This window comes from Centruroides vittatus, unplaced genomic scaffold (assembly GCF_030686945.1).
Source record: "Centruroides vittatus isolate TY-2023 unplaced genomic scaffold, ASM3068694v2 contig_1154, whole genome shotgun sequence".
NCBI lineage: Eukaryota > Metazoa > Arthropoda > Arachnida > Scorpiones > Buthidae > Centruroides > Centruroides vittatus.
The window spans coordinates 1,322,569-1,350,452 of record NW_027120741.1 but is presented as its reverse complement, the minus strand read 5'-3'; the positions used below and the strand labels follow the sequence as shown (position 1 = coordinate 1,350,452).

The window sequence follows — 27,884 nt, the reverse complement described above, 5'->3', positions numbered from 1 at the left end:
GAAATAATAGACGTGATACAGTCTAAATGCTTATTTTTATTTTATGGTTTTTGTTGATTTTATAGCTAAAGAACAACTGCTAGGTATGGTTCCCTTGAATAATTTTGTTGATTTTCATGTTTTTTTTATTTATATTTAGAAAGGAAGTGAAATAAGAGGAAAGAATTGTTTAACAGCCATTACATTTTCAACACTTAGTTAAGGAAATTCCATCCAAAATATTCCGTCTGTTCATTTCATTTCTTTATTTAAAAACACTACAGGCAATGGCCACATGGACAATAATAGCTACCCCTTATACAACAAGTAATTTATAATTACATCTACAGTGAACTGCAATGAAAATAAAGAATAGAAATTGGGTAAAAGAAAATATTGGAGACAATACTTTGTAAACAACGTACTGTAAATGTTATGGTTTCAATGGCCATCTTGGACAAGCAGAATTTAATGGAGATATCAATTATACAAAGGTTTTAATACTTTTTACCTAAAAGTACTTTTGCTGATATGAGCAAAAGTACCTCAAACCCCAAAAATACTAGAATATATAGATCAGCAGTTGATGGTGATCTATATGTTTGTTCTGGTTTTATTTTTGGTTATAGCAACTTTTTGAGAGGTTAATATCATATGGGATCATAGGTTATTGTGTACTGTCTGTGCAAAATTATGATAAGTTAGATAATTAAAAGTTGGTAAAATAATTAACTTTCAATTAAGTCTTATCAAATTTTTATAGTAAATTAAGTTTTGTATTTAAGAAAAATATTATTAATTTCTGAATCAAAATCAGCATGTTTCATTATTAGATTGATATATTCCAAATTTGTGATAAAACATGTGATCTATAGTGATCCTGAAAACATTTATGAATTAAAAATAAAACATTAAATTCAGAGAAAATTAAGGTTTTATTTTATGAAAAAAGTGGAATATTTTATAAATAAAAATTTACATTTTCTGTAATTGTTTATCAAAATCATTTTGTAACCAAATTGCAATTTTGAATTTAACAAAATATAAAAATAAACCAGTCTGCGAGGATGATGAAAATTAAAATATTTATGAATTTTTAATTAAATTTTTTATAGAAATAAATTGTTACTCTACCTGTACACTTTATATTTATATCAATACATCAGTTTAATTCATGAGCAGTGAGAATAGGCTTGTTGCAAAATAATTTTTCTTGAAATTATTGTTCTTTTCCTCTTGTCATTTTTAATTGGATGAAAGTTCTAATTTATTTTAAAGTTATTTTTCTCGTTAGGTTTTATAATTTACAATGTACAGTACACCATTTAGATATTTTAAATTGATTGCATATGTATTTTTTTTAAAGAACAAATTAACAGACTAATATTTATGACATAATAAGTTAATAGGTGATTTGAATAACATGACTTACACTCATTTTCTAATTTTAAACATAAACATTTTATCTTAATTTAAAACTCAAGCAATATTCTATTGATAGATTTTAATTAACTATCAACATTATATGTAATAATATATTATAAATTTTTATTTTTATTGCTTGAAGACATATCTGAATTTAAGTAAATTACTTTTTTAATTTTGCAAAATAGTTTCTGTAATTATTGATTTAAGATAAGCAATATTAAATCATTTTATGGATGTCTGGTAAGAAGGTTTAAATATAATAGGTCATTCATTAACTTTATAAAAAATTTTTTTAGGAGTGGTGAAGAAGTCTAAAAGAATCTGTCTCAATACTATTACTATTGAGTTTTTAGAAATTAAAAAAAAAAAAAAAATAAAATATGCCATCATTATTATCTAATTGTTGTCCTAAATAGACAGGATTATTCAAATTGAATTATTCATATACAGATCCTTTTTGACTTATGATCAATTGATATTTGACTGATTTATGACTATAGCTGTAAATTCTAATATACTTTTTTGAGTGGAGAGTAATGTAGAGTTGAGACTAATATTGGAAATAAGCAGTAAAAGCTTCAGTGTATTGAAAAATCAATAGTTCTTATATAAAGATATTTTCAGCCAAATTACTTTATCATCAGAAACACATTCTTTTTAAACAAGAAGCATTGGTAATTTTGTAAGTATTCGTATAAGTATATTTGTGCTTATTTTTCAAACAGTAGGTGAATAATAAATGAATAAAGATACTGTATCATTACATAATGGTCTATTTCAATAACATTCAATTTTTTGTAATATAAATATTTTTACTTTCCTATTAAGACAAAAGTTATATACAGTCCATATACAAATGCATACATATATATTCTATTGTGCCATACATACATATATTTGCTATAAATTTAAATTCATAGTAAAATTTTATTTAGAAAAAAAGATGATTTAAAGTTCAAAATAAAGGAAAATAGTTCATAAGTAAATATGTACAGTATATAGGTAGGATGACTTTCACATGTCAATATAATATCACCAATTTGTAGATCAATAAATAAATGAATTTTAAAAAATAACCAAAGTTTAATCAGTAAAACCCCCTATCTTTGATTCTATGTCCCAAGTTGAATTGTAAATGATATGGTCTAATATAGGCTATATATATATAAGTTTTTAAAGACAAAATATTTTTTTATAAATTTTTGTTAAATTGCCTTTTATAAATAAAATAATTTTCAATTTCATTTAATTTTAAATTTCAGATATCTTGAATAATAATGAAGTAAAACTTTTAAAGAAAATTTTTAGTAGAATTATAGTTTACTGCATAAAATGCTGTCATTTATATTTTTAATCACGTTTTAATTAATATCTTACTGAGTAATATGAGAAAGTTTTTAGGGGATAATTATGTTTAGAGTATAATATTTTTCCTCTTGTTTCTCCATTTTTTCTGTCATTTCATTGCGTCAGTATAAATATACAGTATAATATATATATATTTTTTATTTAGCGATATAATTATGATTTGATATCTCGTTATTTGAAAAGATGTTGCTAAAAAGTACGCTATAATAATTTAAGATAACTTATCACTGCAGAAATTGTCTTAACATTCTATTTGAATAGTATTTGATGAAATGAAATATGATTTGTTTTCTAAATACATATATATTCTAACGTACACATACAATAAATAACTCTAATGTTTATTAATGTCACAAGTATATCTATAAAATTATACGAATAACGAAATGTTGAGTTTTCTGCTTTATTACGTCATGAATCTTGTGTGTAAACTGTTCAAGTCAGTGACATCTTTGAGTACTGTAGTTGATATAATTTAATTAATGGAATTAACTTTATGTAAGTAACTTATTTATTTCAGCGAAAATTACTTTTTGAAATTCTCTGATTTGAGAGTAATTATGCGACTTACTATGCAATTATGTTTATAATAAGTTATATAAAAAGTTGTTATACGCATACATTTGAACACATTATTAATTGAAAAGCGGCTCTTAATTATTAATATTTACTATTATCATGTGTTTTCACGCACACAATTGGATTGAAATTTGTTATATGTACGATATATGCGGGAATCTCTGCTACAAACCGGAACCGAAAGTAAAGTTCCTAAAAGCTGACGTCATGGGGTGATCGTGCGTGACGTATGCGCTTGCGTTGATCGAAGTGAGTCCGTGGGCGGTTCCGAATAAAAGGAGGTCAAGGTTGTAACTCGCTTGTTCTAAGCAGCTGATGGAGATTGTATATGCGCTGCCAGATGAAACCAATACTCATTTTTAAAATTTCTAACACTTAATTTGATGGTCTAAATATAGTTTTTTGATTATCACGAGTTAAGATTATCAAGTATTATCAATAGAGATGTGTCAGAATTTATATATAACTTTACACTTTAATACAGTAATTACGTTTTGGCATGTATTTTACGTTTGACAGTTAATAATAACGTTAATATAGTTAGGTATATCTTCTTTGGATATGGAAAATTTGACAATCAAGTTAGCCACGAAGGAGTTGGTAACTTTGATATTAGATAGAGTAATGAGCATATACTTTTGAGAGAATTTATGGCAGTGAAATATGAGTTTGAATCGATTTATTATTATCTAGTGCTGTTAATCTAATTGAATAACGCTATTAATAATTTGCTTTTCATAATTTATCGAATTATAGTGTTTATCATTTTTTTTTTTTTTGAAATTAGCAAACAAAACCGTGCTCTCTGGCATAACTTGAATAGTGTTATTTTGGAAAATGTAAATTGGCATAGTCGTTCAAGGCCATTTAAGTGGGCGTATTTTGTTACATGCAAGAAAAAAAAAGATGGGATCATATATTACATTCTACCGGAACTCATTTGTATTTCTCTCACGGCCACCTAATACATTTCTAATTCATTTTCAGTTAATAATACAAAACTATTTTTTCCTACTTTGTTTCAGTCGATACGATCTTTTATCTAGAATAAAATCGAATGTAATACTTTTTATCACTTTATTAGATGGTTCGAAATATTTATAATTAAATGTATATTAAAGTTAATGATGAATATGACTTTTTTATGTATATATAAAACTAAGATGCTAATATTTGACATTACTATATTAGTTTTAATATTAAAATTATTTTATTAGTAACTTAAATTATCAGCTGATTAAATTTTCGTAATAATTGTAAAATTCAAATGAATTATAATTTTCAGATAATAACTTTATAACTGTTATACGATTCATCATATTCAGATAGGAGTTTGGTCTTGTTAACTTATAATTATTTTTTTATTTCTGTAAGTTTAGATAAATTATTTTTATATAATAATAATCAATTTTTAACTAAATTATATTACTTTAAATGATTTGATTCTGAACAAAATTATAATAGATATATTATGCAAATACAAATAACATTTGATTATTTAATATTGAATTTTCTGCAATAATATATCCATATGTAGATTAGCTGTGAAAGATAAGCTTCTTATTTAATTTTTTGTTTGTTTTGTTTTGTTTAAAAGCATTCTGAAATATTTTTATAATAGATCAAAATATAAATGTAATTTTGAGTGTGTTTTTAATTAATATTGAAATATATATGTATTTTACGTTAAATTTTATTGATGTTTCGGATATTTTAATTTGAAGTTTACGGAAACTTAATAATTTTCCATTCAGTATTATGGGAATTTACAATGAATCATACGTTTAGTTTCATTTGGAATTAATCCAAATAGTACAGTATACAAATTTTTAGAGGACGAAATGCATCGCATTGGTTATTAAATCATATTGATTTCTGGTAAAGTTTTAAGAAAATTATTCTGAAAATATTCATAATAAGTTGGCATTATTTATTTGAAATATATTAAACTTTTGTCTTATTAAAGGTCTGAATAACTTTTATATTAATATTTTAGTATTCTTAATAATGATGAATTTTTGCCAGTAATATAGTAATAATACAGTAACAAACGCAATTTAAAAAAATAATTTGATGAATATTATTTAAATATTAGATAAATTAAAATTTAACATAAACGTTGTTCGATAACGTAATGAACACTATCCATAAAATAAAAAAAGTAGGCGAACAAAAAAGGAAAAGAAATACAATTTGCTTTTATTTTTTATTCTTGATTTTTGTCTTAAATGGTAATACTCTCAACAAGTCAAGCTTTTTATTTTTAATAACAAGTTGAATATTAAATTATTTTCCTAAGTTTTATGTTGAATATAAAATAAATTTGTTTTATTGTCTCATACATTTCTTGTGTCTATACGTAAGTACTGTGTAACTGTGTATTTAAATGTAAATAACTGACGTTATATATTAAAAGACTTTTTTTTTTAATCTCAAAAATATTGTAAAAACTTGTTGAATTTATATGGTAATAAATTTATTTTGCAATCGATAAATAATTTGAAATACAGAATAATGGTTCAATTTTATTACTTTGAATAATAATTTTATCCTTTCTGGCATCCTATTGATTAAATTGACTTGTTATACAGCGGTTATTTTGGGCGAATAAAATAACGATTAGAAAGGTATTCGATAGAAATTCCTTAATTAGAAACTTTGAATTTGATACTTCTTGATAGAATCACTTGATAGAAAATTTGATTATTGTCCATTGTTTATATATCATAAAATTCATATATTTTTTTAGCAAAAGCTAGTTATGATTAGCTGTATAGATTTGATTTTAAGTTGCAAGAAAAATATTTAAATAAAAAAAAATTGACGTAAAAATTAGATCGATTCGTTATTATACTGGATTAAACTACGAGGATGAAATGCCGATTTTCATTGAACAAGAGAATAATTTCTCCCTCTATAAATTTCAGCTGCTGCACTGCGTCATATAACACGGCGTCATCTTTATATATTCGTTTTTCTTTATATATTTTATGTTCAAACGAAGATTTAATATGTGATAGTTAAGCTCAAGCATCAATCTTCTAACCCGATTTTTAAAAATCTAATATGCATTTTACCTAAAGATTAATATTCTCCACTGTTATAACGATTAATATTTGTCAATTTTAATCTTGAGGAAAGTTCATTTGTAATAGAAACATTTATTATAACAGTTATTATATAAATCAAAAGAATTAATCATTTTAAAAGTTTGTTAAACTTAAAATAATTTTTAGTAAGCTTTACCTATAAATATAATTATCTGCACATACACATTTACATTTTATAGAATATTTAAAGTAATTTATACCTCAGTTTAAAAAGTAAAAATAATTTGAAAAAGTAGCAGTACTTATTTAAAAAATAGTGGTTATCATCAAAATAAGTTGAAATAAAAATAAATAAATGCATGCTAGAAACAAAGCTAAAAAATTTTCTATATCTAAATACTAACTGCAAGCAGAGAAGCATCTCCACCTCATGGGAATCTCCAAGTAACACACTGACCTAGTTTATCCAGCTCGGACCTGGGGAAAATTGATTGTTCGTCTAGACTCAGTTTTCGGATAGTCCTCACGTATCCAAAACTGTGCATTTGTTTACTATTTTCGGTTTAATATTCTCAAAATTTCTTCCATTTGCTACGTAGTATCCTTTATATATGTATATAAATTTAAAACGTTATTTTTCATTTATTTATATTTTATTAAGCTTATAATTTAATTAATATGCACATTATGTTGCATGATAATCAGGTGAATATATAATTTTAGAGCTAAGAATTATAGTGCAAATTCTAATTCTAGATATTACGTTATGTATATTTAACTTAATGTAATCTGATGTGAATTCTGAAGGTGTATACAGAAATGTTTCTGATATTAAAATATTTACATAAAGCTAACATTATCCGAAATTGCATTTAATCTTTACCAGGTTTATAATTAAATTGTTTAAGAAAAATCGATTACTTAATAACATTCTTGATTTTCATATCTAGGCGTTTTGTTTTAAATATCTCATTAAATATCCGGAGAAAATTGTTCAATAATATCGTTATGATGATTAAAATGATGATAGTTATTGAATTATTTGTTTTTAAAGTCAATCTTAGTGGGTCTTAACAAAATGGATATTTATAAAAAATCTATTTATAATGAAAAGCGAGAGTAAATTTTAAGTGATAACTTCTATTGGTTTAGGATCATTTTGAGAATTGATGAGTATTAAGGAATGAAAACAGACATTTTAAATATTAAAATAGTTTTTCTCATTTAAAGTAAATATGTTTAATTACATTATGCATTTCTATCTAGTTAAAAGACATCTATAAATATACTATATAATTCTCAATATCTGAGTATCGATCATTTAAGTTAATATATAATTGTGCTCTTTACATACCATAGTGAAAAAATAAAATTAATGTAATTTTTAACATAAAAACTCGACTATGTATGTTACACAGTATATTACACAGATGATTGTGATATATTTCGTATGTTGTATTAAAACAAATTATTATTATTATTATTATTATTAAATTATTGTAAAATCTGCCTAAATGAATTTATATTTAAATATAATTTAAAGTATTAAATGTTCATATTTAACATAACTTTTTATATAGAATTTTCGGATATTAAGTATAAACATCTGAAATAAAACAAAACCTCGCTTACGTGGATACCTTTGAAATTATCGAGTAAAATTGCATAAGTTTAATATAAACCAAACTCCATCTTGGTGTACCTCATTCAAGTGGCTATTTCGCTTAAGTGCTCAAAGTGACTTTTCTAACTCTATCTCGGTGGCTAAAGGAGTGACCGAAAATGACATTTATGTGAAGAACGGAACAGGAAAATCGTATGTTTCTAAACTCAATGTATTGTTTAAAGTGCTTTAAACGGAGTTGAGTTTTGTTGCTATAGTTTTGGAACAGTTTGCCGAGATCTCTCCGACAGATGACGCTCAAATGAAATAAAATCTTCATACAAATTAAATTTAATTTCCAGAATTTATTAAGAAGAAAAACGATTATATATTTGTATAATGATTTTACGCACAATTTGATTGTATTTTGTAAAAATATAAACATATGTAAATCAGCAATGATCGGTCTACGTTCAACACTCAAGCCAGAAAAATATTTGAGCCCGATATTAAACTAGTTTAATTATAAACGCTTTTTTGACACTTGGACACTTATGCATATATAGTGACTTCTGTGAATATTTCCCTTCTCCAGTTAAAATACAGTATTTAAATAAAACCTTTGCTACCATTTCATAAATATATTGACTCCATCTATGGATACTAAACTTTTCCATTTAGTACTGTACAGTACTTGAGTCCTACTGCAAACAGCTTGCATTCATTGTACAGTATATGTACCCTGTGTTGGTACTATATACAGTATATAGTCTCAATACTCTATTATTCATTATTAATATATTATTCTGTATGAAAGTTTGAATTACTACATATTACAAAGAATGTACAGTATTATGAAATTATTATTATTTTATTTACTTTTATAACCTATGTTAAACTTTTAGTAGGGTTCAAACACTATTCTAATTACAGTTTTGTATGTCAACTTTTTTCATACCCTCACTTAGGAGTGACCATCTCATTTGAGATCAGAAGTTGTATACCCCGAATGTGACAAGTGAGGTTTTGTTATAATTTATTTCGTTTTAAGTTTACTTTTATTTACTTCAAAAGATTGTATTTTTAGACTGTTTGGATGATACCTAAAACTTTAGAGAATAGTTATACCTAATACTTTGATATAGAATTTTTTAAAGTTGCATAATTAATATTTTATAATTTTACTAAATCGCATTTTAATATTCGGTTAATTGTTCTACTAAATTTTTGTTACTTATATTTTCCATATTTATATTTTCAATTTCCATTTATATTTTCAATTTCTGCCTTGACTAAATAAAATATTGATTAAAAAAAAAAATAGACAAAATTTCCGAACTCTAAGTCGATAAGTAAGTTATCACATATTTTATCTATAGTATGTGTAAATTATATAAATTACTACCATACATACGTATTTGAAATTCAACATTATTTTCACAACTGAAAACTTTTAAAATATATTACATTTCTCTGCAACAAACTTAAAATTCTTAATATATACATACATATTTTTATACATATGTACTGTACCGTACTGTACATTATATATACTCGTGCATGCGTGTGTGTGTACGCATAAGTGTATTCATGAGATGATATTGGATTTTAAAATTTTAATAATGGAAAATCTTGATTGTTTTTAAAGCTTTAATGTAATTTTTTAAGGTTTAAGCCAATATGTTGAATTACATTAGATTCTTTAAATATGAATGATCATTATGTAATTTTTATACAGTTCATTATAATCTATAGCACAGTTAAAACGATTTAAAAATTATTTTTTCGCTATTCATTTGTTATATGCAGTGCATGCAATAGGAAAAAAAAAAAAAAAAAATCAGCAACGAGTTGCTTAACTTTTCCGGCAACATTTAAAATTGCGTATGTAGTGCCTTCTGTTATATTTTATTATTAAAAACTTTTTATATTTTTAATTATTATAAAATTACGAAAAGCTTAATTTTGAGGGTAAGGATAGGTTTTATAAAAAAAATTGTAAATGCTAATAACGTGTAAAATCGTCATTAAGTCCGACTCTACTGGAGATATGACACACGACCTCTCTTTATCTCCCCATCTCGTCGATCTTTAACAACCAAAATTTAATAGCATCAATGCCCCTAATAAACCTCTCTGCAAAATTTCAGAAATCTTCGAAAGCACAGGCGTTATTAAGCTTCAAAGAGGGTGAACAAAATCGTGTCACACACTAGCTATTCATACAGAAAAAACTCCGATTTTTTGCATTTCTCGACGTTTCAAGTTCCCGAGTCCAAAAATTCAAAATTCTAGGGGGAGTTAATTTTTTGACGGATTGCCATACTTTTCCTCTTTTTTATATATAACAGAGCCAGGAAAGTAAAATAGTCTGATGACTTATATAAAAAAACAAATTATTATAATATATATATAATTACTGTTTAATTATTTATTTAGATATGTTTATAATAATAATATACTTTACAGCGTTATTATCACTACGTAAAATATTTGTATTAGGATTTTAATATAGTAACTTAAATAAACGCGTTAGTCTGTTGTTGAATGTTGTTCGGATAATGTAAAAATATTAAAGAAAATAGTCTAATGGAAATTGTTATGCTTGAAGTGATTAATATTCATTAGAGTATTACATTTAATTTCTACGGGCCTATATATTTAAATGTACCTAGAATTATTGGCTGAAATTATTAACAGAAGTATGAAAATTTAAACGTAATTGAAGGACGTTTTAACAAATTAATATGATACAAATTGTTGCATTTTATGATTAATTATTTCAAACGCTAATTTATATAAAGTTTTATCAAACTTAACGAAATCCATCTTAAAATCTACGTTTATGAAGAGTCATTGTAAGTAATTGCATAATATTTGTTTATATGATTTAAAATATTCTTTGAGGAATTTGATTTTTTATCATTGAATTAACTCCGATAATAAACAATAGATATTAATCGTTGTAATATAAAACATTACATCACAGAATTGCGCTCTCCTGTCAGATAATTGAATTACGACGATATAATTAGCGTAATCAATAAAGTGTCAAAAAGTAATCTATTTTATCAATAGCGAAATGAACATATTTTATCTATAAATGATCATAAAACATTTGTATAAGATAAGCTTTAAGTTGTAAAGATGCTTACTGGTTTTATCTTGATAGATTCTTATCTGTATTATATCTGTGTTTATATATTATCGACAGAAAACAAGTAAGAAATTATGCTTTATAAGTAAAACATAAGTATTTACAAATATGAAATCTCTGACATTTATTAATTTCAATACATATGATTAAAATTACTGATTTAATTATGAAACTCTTCACTTTTCCTTTGTATTATTTATTAATTTATTTTTAAAAACAAACTTTGAGCTAAAATCATCGAACTCTTTTTTTTTTTTTTTTTTTTTTTTACAACACTAACCATTATACATATTAGAAGTTTGATTTTGATGATTTTTGTAATTCTTAAAAACATCGTTTATTATGTATTTTGGATGTGATTCAAACCGTAAATCTTCCATAAAAGATATGTTTACGCAAGGGAATTAATTTATGTACATGAAACTTCATTCATAGAATGCATGAGCTAGGTTTCCATTTCTTCACATCTTTGTAAATATTTGACTAATAATAATTTTCGCTTTAATATAAACTATTAATAATCTGTAGAATGTTCAATACAAATGTGTTTGAAAGTATTAATATATATTTAAACTTATTTTCTACCGAATAGATTATACATATTTATTTAGATCTCTGATTAAACCATATACATAGCTTGCACAAAACTTTAGCGTGTATTTCCAAAAATATTAAACTGTGAAGTGTACTGTTAAAAATCGCATGAAAAATGAATTTTTTCATTACCTTTAAAGTTTTTAATTTCTTCTCTTTAAATTATTTTAATTATAACAGTAAATAAATATATAAAAAGATCTTTCAAAAATTTAGTCTAGACAAATGATCCGAATCGCGCGCGCGCATAAATATACATCTATCTAAGTTACATGTACTGTACTGTACAGTACATACATATACATACGCCGACATACACTTATACAGTAACAGAAAAACACCTTTCTTACGTGTGTGTGTGTGTGTTTGTGTATATTTAGGCTTATATAAATATTTATATTTGTGTATGATAATTTTCTTCATTCATGAGAATATTAAACGATAGCCATATTTTTGTTGCAAATTTCATTCAAAGATTTTGAGATGTTATTTTTTAACATATATTTTGATTATTGAAAAATAATAATAATAAAAGAGATGTGCAAAAAAACATCAAAACATTTAATTTTAAGAATCTTAAAACATTAAATTCTACACAAATCAGTCTCCAATTTTTAATCCAGATGTCATTTTAAATTAACTGTACGATAGAAAAAATTCGATGTCTTAAATTTAAAAGGGGTTACTCACTATTTTAAAATGAATTTCCGTTTTAATTTGAAAATAATAAATTTAATAATTCCTTGTTACTTTGATTTTATGAATTTTAATAATTGCGGTAAAATTTCCTGTATCTATTATTTTAGGCAACAAAAATAAAACTAAAGATGATGGGACCTTAACCTACATACTCGATCCAACATATAGAGTAAAAAAAGTGTAAGTTTTTATACTATATATAGTCCATATCGAACGTCTTTAATCTTACATCAACTCTATTTTCATTTTAAAATTTTTCTACTTCTACGCTATCAGTTCATTCTATAAGAAAAATCTTATTTATCTTAAAGAATAAGTAAGTATACTTCATTTTAAACTCGAATTAAGAATAATCTACTAAAGTATTTTAATTAATTATAGTGAAACTACGTATAAATTTTCATTAACCGACAATAATACATATAAATTTTTAATGCTTACCAATAATTACGTAATATTTCAAATTTTAAATTTATTATGATTAAGATAATGTTTGTACGAATAACATATTAATTAATAACGTTCTGTTTCTTAATTTAATCTTTGATTACTTTTTTGAAAAAACTTAACATGTTTCTGTTAATTTGTATAATTTTAGAGTCGTTAAAATGTAGGAAATTCCTTTTGTTATGTTTTAAAATTGGAACTTTACTATCATCCGCCCCACTTATTCATTCAGGTCAGCTGGTATTTGGCTGTTGTCCAAGTCAACGAATCGTACAATAGAAACGAACTTTTCTATTGGCAAAATCATTCTCTGCAATCTCTGCTAGTTAAACCACAGTTTTTACCCCAAAGGCCAGTTTCCACCAAATGGAATTCAATGGGAAATAGTGATTTTGTTGAATCTGATTTCTAGTTTTTTTCTTACGATTTTTACATAAGCTGTAATTAATTTTTGTTTAATAAACCCAAATATTTTTTTGAAATCCTCTTGGGATAAATTTCTCTACATTGTCGTCATCAAAATTTTTTATTCCTGACACGTTCTCCATTATGTGTAATAATTAATTTATACCAAATTTAAATAAATCAGAAAGTTCCTACAATCTTCAAACGAGTTCGTAGTGCGACAAAATTGAAATTTTTTTGGGTTAAAAGGATGACAGAAACTATATCAGTTTACAGAATATTTTATAAAAGATATGGTAAAAGTTAAAATAAAATTTTTAGATTTTAAATGTTTAGAAATTATTGAACATTACAATGAAAAATTAATGAAAACCAACGAGAACGTTGATATAGTGTTTTTAAATCGTATTGGAAAGTATAATTGGCATTAAATTTTTTCCTGGTTGGGCTGCAATTTGAAAAAATTGTAGACCTGTAAATTCCTACTGTCGTCCGTCTGTCCATCTTTCGTTAATCTCGAGAACGGAGTCAGATAGATGAAATCCGAGATCAGATATGGAAACCTTAGGGGCAGGAGGCTCCTGTTAACTACATAAGAACTTCCAATGCAAACCGAAAGTCATGTTATTTCAGTTCATCAATTCATATCTGTAGTTTTAAATTTCGTACCTACGTTATTCGAGTTTGATTAAATAGTTAATCATGAAATTAATTTCTTGAAGTAGGCTTATAACTTAAATTCTACAGTAATTTTAAATAGTTAAGAATAAGAAATACTGTGAAATATGATAATTTTAAGCTTTGTTTTTCTTTATTTCAGTATTAAACTCAGATTTTGCCATTTTTATGACACTCTTAACGTTTTAGGTGGATAATATATCTGTTTATCGCTTATTGAATGAAATATAAAAAAAACTAATCTTTGTTTTAATATAAAAATTTGTTGATAATTATTGTGTGATTAATTGCTTGAGATTGCTGCTGTTAACTGTTTAGCTGAGTAACATATAAGTAATAAAATAAAAATATATAATAATAGACAAGTAGTAAAAACTGTATGGCATAAATTTTATATATTTGTAGCCTAACGTTTTATATATTTGTAGCCTAACGTTTTATATATTTGTAGCCTATCGTGGTTACGTTCAAATTGTGCGCGTTCTCTTATAGAGAACGCGCACAATTTGAACGTAACCACGATATTTATACCTACTCTAACAGTCCTATGTTCTCAGATTCGAATGTTTTTATAATTACAACAATGTTAATTTTATTAACAGGATTACATTCGAAATTATGTTAATGTTAAGGAAATTAAATTTTTTTTAATGAGTTAAGGTTTAACTCTTCGGTAGAATTTAATTTATTAGATGATCATTTTTAAAAAAAAATTTATTGAGGGTAGGAAGTTTTCTAATGAATTAATTCATCTGGAGAATGTTTTATCGATTTTAATATTTTCCCATTAATCAACATCATATTAGAATCGAATTGTTTCTTTATCTTCGGAGTCAGTCGTATTACTTTCAAGGTCGTCGAAGTTGCACGCTATCGGACGATTTCTTAGAATTTTACGGATTTTCGCATTTAGTTTGCAGCAGTTACTTGATTTTTGAATTTATCATGAAATGCTCACCTTAACGCGAGGCGATAAAAAGCGTGATCCAGATTATTCGTGCTTCATTTTTTATTTTCGTTTTATTAATGGAAGAAATTAATTAATTGACTGAGTGAAAGTAGAAGAATATAATTAGAGAAAATAATCTATAAACTAAAATTTTTATCAACACATCTGCGAGAATGCCGTTTGTATCCTTGTTAGTTTTTTAAAATGATATATATGTAGTTTTCCCTCCTTAAATTTACATCTGAACTTTAGTTGCGATTATTTATTATCTTAAATAGATAATCATTCACAAGATAATTTTCATCCGTTTTCATTTGAATAGTTTCTCATATTGATACTTTTTTAAATAAATAAATGTAGGCTATATATTTATTTATACGTCTCTCAAATATTCACAGTATCCGAGTACGAAATTGACTACTGTTAAAAATTAAAACTATTGATTAAAAACTGAAATTCAAGGTTAAAGTTATTTTACTGAGGTTTATATATATCAATATACATACATATGCATATAGATACATATGTAATTTTCAGTACAGTACTCAATATGTTGCGAATAAATAAGTAGTTTTAATGCATTGAAACAGTATTATAGTTGTATTTCAAACATCAGTTTTAGATACATATCGTCAGTTTTAATTTATAATATTTTAAATATGTATTGTATATATATATATATAACCACTGTATGTATTTGCAAAATTTAAAATCTAAATTTTCGAAAATTATGATTTTTTATTTATAAACAATATAAAGTAGAATTTTATTAACTTGAATGTTTTATGTAACAGAATTGATATAATAGAGTTGAAGTGGATAGATGTGTGTTGCTAAAATTAATAACAACAATAATAAATAATACACGTTTATTAAAAAAAATAGTCAAATAATCCCTAATTAGACGTTTCATGTTTTTATAAACAGGGAGTACGTTTTAATTTAGAATAGATTAAGTTTTTTAATAGTTAAGCTGGTTTTAAATAGGAATTAAAACTAGTTTTTTGCAATCTAGCTTTTCATATACTGTATGTGAATGAATAAATAGTCTGTGTGAATGAACGAACGTGTACTAATCAGCACCTTCGATAACCTGTTTTATTATCTGGGAGAATATTTCATTTTTTAATTCACACATTATTAGAATGAATATTAGCTTAAAAACTTGAAAATTTGAGTAGTAAAAAAAAATCATATAAACAAATATTTTGAACAGAATGTGAATGTAACGAAAAAATGATACATCGTTTTCTTTTACTTTCGTTAACTTTAATATCATCTTCTTAATACATAATTTTTAAATTTTTCTATTATCTTTAATACACGGGAAAACTTAATTTCATTACACAGGAAATTTTTTCTTTAAGTTTTCTTAAAGTTTTAAGAACATTTTTTAAAAATGGATTTTAGGTTTTACATGATGCATTTTGGAGTATGAAGTCGTTATAATTGATATTTAAGGAAGCTAAGTTTTTCAAATAAATTCTTTAGTCTTGCTTCGTTGGGTATAGGAGTTTCATTTATTTGATCTGGATTTATGCTTCTGGGCAATAGTGTATTAAAGATTTCTGTATGCGGAAGACGTTCGAAGATTGCGATCACGAAAAAGAATAATCAATCATATTGTTGACGATGATAGCTTCATTTTAGCTAATATTGATAATAAAAAAAAGTTGGTTGGTAGTGAACGGAATCTCACAAGCTCATCCGCATTGGTATTTCTTCCGTAACTTATAACAATGTCTAGAATGATAATTGTTGAATGATCAAATCGCATAATTAAAAAAGCTGGCAATGTTTTTGCTGAACTTTCCCGGCATTCTTTGTTTTCATTTTAATAATTGTTTACCATTTCAAGTCTTCAGATTGGTTGTCGAGAGATATCACCCCATCCTCTTAATATCACCCGAACTAATAGTCCGATTTTCCTAAAAATTTCTAGAAGCATTTCCCCAATACACAAATTTTCCTGCAAAATTTCAGAAATTTTCGACTAAAGGCACAGGAGTTAAGCTTCAAAGTGGTGAAAAAATCATATCCACATAGACTAACATCCATACATATAGAAAAAACCCTAACTCATTTTGCATTTCTCGACGTTTCAAAGTCCTTTCTTTGAGTCCAAAAATGTAAAAATCTTGGAGAGTGGGTCATTTTTTTGACCGATCGCCATATTTTCCTGCTGTTATAGCTGTGAGGAAAGGTAAAAATGCTGACGATTGATATATAAAGCAATATTTTATCAATATGTTTAGTGTCAATTAAATAGATAATCGTTATTAATTTAAATACAGACAATCTCATTTCTGCTTTACAAATTTATTCTTAAAATTTAAAATTTTTAAATATGTAAACTTATCTAAAACTAGAGTAATTTGATTACCCGAAGATAAACGAATAAGATTTGGATATTCAACAAACCTTCCAATGTAATTAAATTTTCAGAGATTCCGTGAAAATTGTTCCTCCGATTATTGTTTCTCCTTAATTTAATTAATTTTATTTGAAGTCATAATAAAAATTTAATCTTTAAAATACGCTTTTTCTTAAGTGTACTTAATCCTTAGAATTTTATTTTTCCTTTTAATTGTTGATTAGTATTTAACTTCTAAATATAGATTTAAAATAAAATTTATGTAATTAATATTATTTTATTTTAGTACAATACACTGTTGGATTGCCACTCGTGGTGCAGTCTGTGATTGTTAGATGGGTGCAAAAATCGTTAAAAATGTCAATATTTTGTTCCTAGTATTTAAGATTGAATATATTAGCTGGATAAGTAGAGATAAAAAAAAAACAATCACAGAAGTGACAGTGTTTATAAGCGCGCCTCGCCTGCTCGATGTATCGTGCAGATGCAGAGCTCACGTGACATAATTTCGTTATATCGATCTACTTTGAACAGGTGGCCAGTACCTCAGTGGATGGCTTGTGGCGATAGCGAGTAATAGAATGGTTTACAAGGATAACTAAACGATGGAATTTTTAAAGAACGAGAGAGTAAACTAACGATTTTTAAAATCTCGATTCGATTATTAATGCGACGATAGGTATTCGGAGTAAACGCTTTTTTCCTCGTAAAGCATTCTCTCTTGCTAGGAAGTTCACCTACTGGGAAGAAGGCCACACCCTCCTTCTGACTCACCTGATGGTCCAGACATTCATATTCGTGTCTTCCTGTTACAGATTCATGGCGCACTTCTTTAGCGTCGCTCCTGAAGCCTCGGCGTCATCCAAGAGTGGTCACGGGTGACCTCCGGAAATTGATATAGGACCTCCAGTTACCAGTCAAGGTACGTTAACATTTACCTGTATTCTCTTTATCATACTGATCAATTTCGGATATTTAAACTATACTAACATTATATGTTGTACGCTTATCTAATATAAACGTGTATGTATATTTCAAAAGTACCTGAGAGAACATATTTTTAGATTTATAGAATACCTTCAAATATTTATATAATAATATAAAAATTTTATTATCCGGAGGTTTCTCATGTGAGAATTAATAATAAACTTGTATTAAATAGGTTTTGAATAATCGTAATCTTTTGAAGTTAAGTTTATTTAAGCTGCTACTTAAGTTAAAATAGAACTTAATCTATGATTAAGGCACATGAGATATATATTAAATATTATATAAATATAATTAAAATTTTTAGATGATTCAGTAATTTAAATAACTAAGAATGCTTGAAAATCTTGCCTCATAACATGTAACAGTTTATTTTGTAACACAGTTAGTAAACCAAATTGTGTTTTATACTTTATAAAAATTTCACTAATGTTCAGATGTGGGCTGCATATTTCATTTGCTGGGAAGAAAAGAAATTAAAACAAATTAGAAATTTCTACAAAATATCAATTTTTCATTAGAAGCATATTTATTGCTGTAAATACATTGTTACGTGATAAATTTATCTATAATAGCCAACACAATTTAAAAAAATAATCAGTGCAGTTATTTATTAATCGACGTCAATATTTTTTTTTTTATAACAATTTGTATTCATATGATAAAATTATGACACGATTTTATATTCGATACGAAAACATTGTAAAATATACCAATACAGTATATATTAAGTTTTTATTATCTAAGTAAATATATAAACTTTCATGAATAATAATGTTATATCTGAACATGTTGCCGAAGTTTACTTTTTTCCTTCTCACTGATAAAAATAAAATTTAGTCAGTCTATAATACACAATTTTTGTTTCAGTATTATGTACAAGTAAACTTTATAATGTTCTATGTAAAAATTGAATTTAACCGAGTTTTCCTTCGTATACAAACATGAAGTGACCACCAAAAATTAATCGCCGTTAGAATGTTTCATAACAATGATGGATGTCTTTTAAAAAAAATGCCATTTACAAAATAATAATGTTCTTACTCATACATTATCGTAATTTATGTATTTAAGGCTTGAACGACTTTTTAATTTAGAAATTCGTGCCATTCAATCAGTAATTTAAACACGAAAACGGAATTTAGTTTGTAATCATAAGTAAACCAATTAATATATTAACATATTCTGGAATTTTATTGAAAATAATTTAAATTTAACGATAATAATTAAAATACTTTCTCGATTGAATAAAATTTGATATATATTACTTTTAAAAATTTTAATAAATCACACAAAATTGTTTAGTGACAAATAGATAAATATGTTGGGAAAATATAAAATATCGTTTGAATTAATCGATAAATTATTTAATAATGTTAAGATTCTTGAATTTTATGTATAGAATCTCGGTAATGTTTAATTATTCGAAAAGATTTGGCGCATTCTTTTTGGGAAAACGTTACTAATCGATACTGACCTATATTCTTTCTTTTTTTTTCCTTTGAGTAAGGAGGTTGATGGGCGTGGTTGGTGATCTATCACTTTGTGAAATGGATCGAAGGGACTTTCTTATCCAAAATTATCGTTTTGATTGTTCTGATTCAATGCGTTTCTCTACTTGAATAAATTTTTGGGTAGGCCAATGTTGCGTGGGTTGTAGAGCATCGATTTTTTTTCTTTTTATGAACGAAGATAAAGATTTGAAGGTTACACTTTATTCCTTTTTTATACTTTCAACGTTATCTTTGATAGTCTTCAAATGATAGAGTTACGATCAATTAGATTTAAAAATTTAAACACTGTATAATTATAAATTACTATTAAAAATTTAAGATTTTTTTAAAAGCAAATGTGTGTTAAAAATGTAAATTTGAATTAAAGAATTGGCCAAATGTTAATTATGTATGGGTTAATTAGTAATTTCTCTCCATCAGTTTGAATTATAATTATATGAAATTTAAAGGTAATATTTTGATTTATAAACAGTTTACGAATCTAGTGGGCTATATTGATAGGATTGTCTTGTTTGTTATATTACATTGAATAAACGTAGATATTACTGATAATTCTGGATTTATAGATGAATTATTTTTAACCATTTGAATAGATTAATTTTATTTTTAAACTGATAGTCATATTTTAATATTTTTAAAATGAATGTTATAACCGTTAAAATTATTTAATTCTCAATATTTATATATAACTTGTTCTAATGCTGTCAAAAGAATACGAAAATGAATGAATAAATAAAACGTATGTCGAGGAACTTCTATTTTATTTAATAGATGATTTTTATTTTACCACGAAGAAATGAAAACATTATTTAATATAATCCTTTAAAATTAAAGAATAAAAGTTTTAACTTTTATTGTATTTTTTACCATATAATGTGCATTAGAGGTTAATTGAAGTTTTTCTAAAGTTTACTGTCAACTGAAATGTTTTGAATGAACATAGCATATTACTTAGTAATACTTTTTTATGCTGTGGTTACAAATGTTAAGAGAAAAAATATTACTTTATTATAGAATTATGGAGTTGTCTGTCATTAGAACTTGTTAACGCTTTAAAAGTTCATGTTTTAATGTGCAATTGTAGATGAAATGAATTAGATTAAAGATGAAATAGAAGCATTTCATTTTTTTTTTTTTTTTTTTTTTTGTGAAAGCTCTAAAATATAGTACAGTAAAATATGTGTAAAAACGGTACCTGAATAAAACGAAATCTATTTAAAAGGAAAAGAATTCTGAAGAATTGAGCGATTTTCTATGTTAAATCTTTACTAGAAACTGGAAACCTGTCCAACGCAGAAACAGAAGAGGATTTTGGATACGAAAAACGTAATTTAACCTCTGGAAAATTAAAACCTCTTGTAAATAAATCGTAAGTAGAATCGTCTTCAGGTGTAACCGTTATTGCTGAGCAAGACAAACTGCATTCCAAGAACGATTTCGAACCTTGTCAGAGAAACGAATGTCACGTGTAAAGGGAACATACGGACACAGGGTCTTTGTTGGAGTTAATCTGGGGCCGAATCAAATACTTTGAAGAAACGAGAACGTTTAAGAATCTAATGAGTTCTCGAGAACAAGCGACACATGTAATTCGTACAATGAAATAAGGTAAGAGTGCTGCTAGTTTGCTTTGTACTGAGTACTAACTAGTAAAGAGTATTGGAGAACAAGTTGATTCACATGTTTGTAATTACGGAGATTGAAGTAAACGACTAATTAGAGTATTAAAAATTTTTGAGAAGCCAGATTACAGGATAATTTAGTCCCTGTATTACTATAATGCGATTAGAATTTCCGACAGCAGAGCCGGACACTATAATTTGAAATTCGAATTGGCTGGTTCGTTGTCGTGTGAAGCTCATATTTTAATATCAGCACAAATTCTTAGGAACAACCGAGAACTTTTTGCAATAGACTAGTTCCTAATTTTTGCATTCGAATACTCCCATCTCTAGTTAGAATCACTTTGGATTAATTTGGATGAGTCTAGTAATAAAATTTTATTAGTAATATAAAAGTACACATACTATTTATCTCGGAAAATGAATTTCCACAGTTACTTATAGAACCACATACCAATATTTGAGGAATATTTGTTTAGTAGAGTGAAGTTATTGTAACATTAACCGTATTGTCGTTATTTCATAGTGGTAAAGATAATTAGGATGGATGAATTAACAGATTACAACTACATAGTGAAATCTGGTTACAGAAGGAAACACACTTCCTTAATTGAAATATTTTATTTGTAAAGCCTTTTATAGCAAGTCTCGAACTACTGGGGAGAAATACCTGAATTGAATAGTATATAACTCGCTTTCGAAAAGCTTTTTAATGTTCTCCCGTTTTATATATATATATAGTACGTAAAATGTGTTTTCTGTATGTAAATAAAGGTTGCCATATTTATATCATATCTTATTTAGCATTTACATAAAAATTCTATGTATATATATTTTAAAATTTAAGGTCAGATTAAAGAGGCTTAATTTATCCAAATATGTTTAGTGAGTACTTTTATTAAAAAGATGCGGAAAATGTACAGTACGTGTTCTTCGGGGGGAAAAAAAGCATTTTCCGGAATGCTTCCTTCTGATATCATATTTAGTTTAACGACAAAAGAATTCTTGATATCATCTAAACCCATTTTAGATGAAACTTTCTGAAAATAATCAGTCTAAGACATATTTAATTAAACTTGTTTCGTTTAAGAGAGAAATATTGAAATCTTTGTGATCGATCATTTAGATTTCTACAATTTTTTTCCTTGTATCTTTTTTCTCTTTCTCTTTAAATGTATATGTATTCAGCGAAAGAGTTTAGTTAGCCATTTCAAGTGAAATTACAATATATTATTGGAATAAACGAACATGTTCTGAGAGGAATATACATAAAATTTTTAAAGTGTTTTGCCAATCGATTCATTTGTTTATATGATATAAATGCAATTTGTCGTTATAAATAGTCTATTACGTGCTTCTGTACGATTTGAGACATGGAACAAGCTAGAATCGATAACTTTTTAAACCTTTCAGCAGCTGTTTTTAAGAGAAATTCCGTATTTTATATATTAACTTTTTTTTTATAAAACTAAATTAAATTCCACAGTAAAGCATTTTATTTAGACTTGTGATTTTCTGATTAATAAAAGTCTTATTGACACATTATCAACTGATTATTAATGATCGTGTATACGATTAGCTTTGTAAACCTAATACAGTATATTGATAAGATAATGTTTCAATTACTAATATTCATATCGTAGAAAATTCTATGTCGAAGTCTTCCGGCATTTAAAATCACAATTTTGATAAGAGATTTGAGAGTTTACTTTAAAATGTGGAACATCGATCGATTTTATTAGAAGAGTAGTGTGGCAGTGGGTAAAGAAAGACATGGGTGTGACGTCTAGGTTAATCGACCACTTTGAATGAATAGTGTGCTTTATAAATACTACAGTACAAAACTAACAAATTATTTGAAAATTATTCAATGACTTGTGTATTCACTAAAATTTGTAACTGTATTTTATATTTAAGAAATGAAATCTCTAGTTATATGTACAGTATATAGTGTTAGTGTGTTCGTTAGTTTTACTTTTTTCAAACTTGTATTCGCTTTATATTTTATTCATGTATGCGTATAATTAAAGTCATTATAAAATTTATCGCTTAGTATAATTAAAGTCATTTTTTAAAATTTTATTACTACAATATTTATATTTATATTGATTTTTGTTTTCGTGAATTAACCATATACTCGTATAATTTTTTTTAATGTGTAGATAATACTTTATTCGGTTTAACTTTATTTTAGTTTAGTATATGAATTTTCTGATATAATCAACACTTTATCGTTCAAAATTTAGTTTATAATAATAAGTTTTTATGTAAACAAATTTGAAGTAGCCAAATTTTGACAGATATTTAATATATATTTGTATTTCTTCTAATTGTTTTTATTAAATGAAAAAAAAATTAATAGAATATGATTTAGAAACAATAATTGAAAATATTGAAGTCGAATTCTCTGACTTTAATATAATGACATTAAAGTCAGAATGACTTTAAAATTATATATTATTATTTAGTTTTGATAAAAAATGACTAATTTAAATGTAATTTATTTGCTTAACAGTATATAATTTTAAAATTACAACATTTAATTCAGATTTATTGTATTATTGCTAGTCACGATTATTATTTACTAATAAATTATTCAAAATTAAGATGTTATTTTGTGTTTATTCTGAAAGCAGTTATGTGAATCTTTTGATTTGTATAAGATTTCAATTCAATTTAGTATTGAAAATTTAAAATATTAATATATTGTTTTGTAATCATTTAATTACTGATTACTGGCATTAAGCAAGTTCGATTATCATCAAAAATGGAGACAAACATTTTCTCATTTTTAAAATGTATCAAATTATGTTTTACAAATGATGTTTATATATTAATAGAACGATTATTTACATATGAAATTATATTAGATTCAGATATGATATTACGAAACGTTATTTTGTATACGTTAATATCCTACATGACTGTATTTGATAATGAAAATTGGCAAATATTTTTATGTATAATATCAATATGAATTTGAAATCCATGCTTGATTAATATTACAATTAATGCACGTAAAATAATTGGACTAGATAATTTATTTTGAAAAAAAAAAAAAAATATGAGAAAGTAACAGTTTGTAACTTATCGTTCATGTATGATTTGTAATGATTTTTCAATTAATTATTTAAGAATTATTTATCTGCAAGTGATTGTGTAGGTAGGAACTTATGATGAAGTAAAGTGATAATGTGATATCTGTATTTTTATAATGCAAAATTAGTTATTACCACGCAAGAGCCAACTTTCACTAGACAAACTGTGAAAGATTAAAATGTGTATTAATTTTGCGTTGACAAGTACCGTACGTCAAAAAAGTAATATTACATTTACCTGTTTTTTACATTAGTTATTACAACCAGTGAACATCTAAAGAATTTTTCCAATAAAATAAAATTTAAAAAATTACCAGTCACCGGAGTGATTCTCAGTAAAGTACACTGTGCCCCACGTAAAATGGTGCCATCTATTAAAAGTAATGCAAATGAATTTAGGCAAAGGACACTCGTTAGAAACTTTATTTTAATTGTATTAATTATTATTTAATTGTATATAGAAAGTTACAGAAAACGAGCGATTATTTATTGTGAGAACGTCACAATGCCGGACTGCGATTTTTAATTATATTTTTAATTTATTTCATTTAAAATGTATGCTCTCCACCTCAAATTAGCAGTGGCTTGTACATAATACTTTTCCTTTAACGGTGGAGTCGTACCGATCATCTGTTAACAGCTTTCAGGGGGAAAATTTTGAATTGAAATAACGTGACTAGCGGTTTGCAGCGGACTTTCATATATAGCCTCCTGCCCCTAAGGTTTCCATGTCTGGTCTCGGATTTTATCTGTCTAATTTCGTTCTCGAGATTAAGGAAAGATAGACGGGATGGGCGATAGTGGGAATTTATAAGTCTACAATTTTTTCAAATTGCAGCCCAATGTTGAAAATGATATCTTTGAGCATCTATTCACATTTGTGCACACATAATCATGTTCAGACTGACTTTTACGTATAGTACTGATGTCGACGGCCTCAATGCTTCTGCGAATACTTTCAGTTTGCATATAATTCCGGGATTGTTCTCATACATTTTCCTTTAAATATTCTCTTTAAAATTTATATCAGTTATGTTTCGTTATCTCAGACGGACCGATTTTAAGTAGGATATATATTCTCTTATCAGATATAAGATTCTAATTGATTTGGAATTTTTCTTGGACAATTCAAGTTAAATTTTCGTTTTCCGTTATTTTCTCATGTTCGCTGACTTGGTACGAGGCTAGCCCGTTTGTAACAAAGTAGTCACTGTAAAGCATATAGTGCGCTAGTTTCATGAAACATTCATTGTTTCGAAAAGTTGTTTATCAGTAATACCATGTTATCATTAATTAATTCCAGTATTTAGAAACTGGTTTGATAGGTCCTTTCTGATATATCTGAAACTATAATTCATGTATTTCAAGTTAGCATTTTTTCGTATTTTATCTGTTTGTAGTAATCAGTTACTACTCGCTTAACATAATTATCTTTCGTTAACATAATTGAAAATCTTACAGTTTATACTCAAATAATAGATATTTTTCGAGAAAATTCACGGAAATGCTTAAAAAATTAACGACCTATTGTTTGTTTTGATAGATAACTAGATTATAAAATCATTCATTTTAAATTTTATACTACTGTTATATCATTTAATTACTGTAATTTGATTTATATTAATAAATAAATTAATACAAATGTTAAAAGTCATTTTAAACTCAAAATGTTTTCACTAAAAAATTATTTTATTATATAATAATGATAGAATCAGTAAATTCGTTAACTTGTACTGTACGTCACTTCAGCCTTCAAAGTTAAAGTAATCAAATTTACATCTAAATCATATAATTATAATCATTTAATGAATTTAGGATTACGTCACTGATTGTGTAAGTCGGGAGTTTCTATTTGACTATTCTGAGAAAATCATAAATCGTTTAAAAAGCGAAAAATTTAATTGCAGGGCAAACCCCGACTTTTGGAAGGAATGGGTTTCTAAAATTTGTACTAAAGTCGAGAAGTAAAGTTGTATGTTATAAATGAAGTTTCGTGCCTACGGAGCTTTAAAAGACAAATTAGAAAAATCTTATATTAAGGTAGGAAAGTTCTTTTTTAAAAAAGTGAATATGACATAATGCGTAAACATTATTTAAAACGTTAAAACCATAGGTTAAACATAAAACAGATAAAAATTAATTCTCACAAATGATTTTGGTCTTACCGAAACCAAAACTGGCAGAAAGCACCACTGCATGATAGTCCGAATTTTTTTTTTTTTTTTTTTTTTTTGATTTTGATCAGCGAAAATGCATGAACCGATGAATTTGGTTCCCAAACGTTGATGAGGGGTATAAAATTTGTCATGTACGATAAGTTTAATAGTAATGATTTTATTCTATCTAGAAAACTATTGTTAACAACGCCAATTATAATTTTTGGCTTAAAATTTTAATTAATAGAATTTTTTACATTTCGAATGAATGAAGATTTACATAAATATATAGCGTAATAAATGGTTAAAGTTTGATAAGTAGGCTCAATGAATCGGAGCGATTAATTCGTTTATATTGTAGAAGTCGGATAGGGTCGTTTTAGAGAGTACTTTCTCACTATCAATAACTGTTGGTAAAAATAATCGACACACAACTTACGTAAAAAGAAATAAAAGTTTTAACAACATAAACATAGCGTTCTGAGTATTCATTAGAAATTATAAAATTCTATGCGTAGAAGTGGAATTTTATTATGGTATTTTAAATTATTATTATACAGACGGTTTATATGGCGCACTATCCCACATTCAAACAATAAGATGGAAAAAGAAATAAAACAGGTGGTTCATGACTGATGTTAATCCGAATAATTGCGTTCAGTTTGCGGTTTCTAAATAAATAACTTCCGAATTTTCATTTCTCACAAAAATGTGGTACTGAGATAATTATAGATAAGCGAAAATGAAATGAGAAGATAACGAACAATAATTATTATTTTTTAATGCAGAACGAGGTATTATTATACATGCTTGTTTATATAATTTATTTTTGATTTTTAGATTGAGATGAATTGTTTAAGCCCGGAATCTGTGGAATTAATTAATCTATTCACTAATTTAAAGAATAAACTACACCCATTGCACGATTTCCGTTTGACTTCCACGATTAGTAGCGCTGTCGCGTTACTAATAGCAATGGTAAACAATAAGAAGTGGGTGACCAGGGGGCTTATTCACGAACTTGTTACTAAAATAACGACAATATTTTGTCGTTAAAAGATATAATGACGTTCGAACTTATTCACAAAACATACCGTTATTCAACATTTCAAGACAGCGGACGATCGTCCAACGATCATGATATACAGTAATTTGTACATTTATTAAATATTATTGATTAAATTAAAAGTAATTTTT

At 25.9% G+C, this 27,884-nt stretch overlaps 1 protein-coding gene across 1 annotated transcript in view; it reads left to right on the top strand.

Annotated features, from left to right (window-relative positions):
* The window catches only part of LOC136979080 (R3H domain-containing protein 1-like), a 218,230-nt gene that overhangs the window by 70,213 nt on the left and 120,133 nt on the right, over positions 1 to 27,884 (top strand). The window contains exon 3 of the mRNA XM_067274992.1: positions 18,126 to 18,232. The gene's annotated coding sequence lies outside the window, so the exon portion shown is untranslated. The remainder of the gene's footprint in view (positions 1 to 18,125; positions 18,233 to 27,884) is intronic.